We start from the raw sequence: 766 nt of genomic DNA, 5'->3' as shown, positions 1-766 counted from the left end.
TCTTCGCCTGTGTATCTCGGATTCCCCCTCTCGTCTTGCCCCATTCTGATACTGTTTGCCCCTGCCTGGACCTTGCCTTGTACCTGGACTTCTCCCTCTAGTCTCGCCCTATTGATCCTGTTTGCCGATCGTAGACCCACGCTAGCCCTGGGATATATTCTTGTGTCTTGCCTTCTGCATACCTGTTGCCATTATCTGACCCTTGCCTGTCTCTACCATGTCTATTAATAAAGCTTTGCACTTGGATCCGTACGTCTCACGTCTCGTCAGCCCCGTAACAGAATACTCGGCCACACGAGGATCCAGCAGCTTGTCATGTGAACATTGGCCGTACTGCAAAGTAAAGGCTGACTGGTGAGGGTGTAGACAGATGTCTTCTCTAAAACACATGGAGTATTTTAATGCTGTGAGATAATAATACAATGTTGACATTTCAATGATTTATAAGTGATTAATAATATATTAACTAGTAACTTATATTAACCATCTACTAAGGATCTGTTTAATTATTACATGATATGCTATTTTTTTAAGATAACTTACGACAGATTTGTAAATCGTTAGTATACTGCTTAATAATAATTTGTGAACATAGTCATGTTTTCTAAATGATTAGTTCATCATTATCTAATCACTTGTAAATTATTTATAACTTAATCTACAAAACATAGATAAAAAATATTAACATATCACTTATTAATCATTTATGAACGCATAGTTATGTTTTGTAAATGATTAGTTCATCATTAACTAATCACTTATAAAT

Source organism: Sinocyclocheilus rhinocerous, unplaced genomic scaffold, assembly GCF_001515625.1.
Source record: "Sinocyclocheilus rhinocerous isolate Xijiao unplaced genomic scaffold, SAMN03320098_v1.1 scaffold7968, whole genome shotgun sequence".
Classification (NCBI taxonomy): domain Eukaryota; kingdom Metazoa; phylum Chordata; class Actinopteri; order Cypriniformes; family Cyprinidae; genus Sinocyclocheilus; species Sinocyclocheilus rhinocerous.
This window is presented reverse-complemented; position numbering follows the sequence as displayed.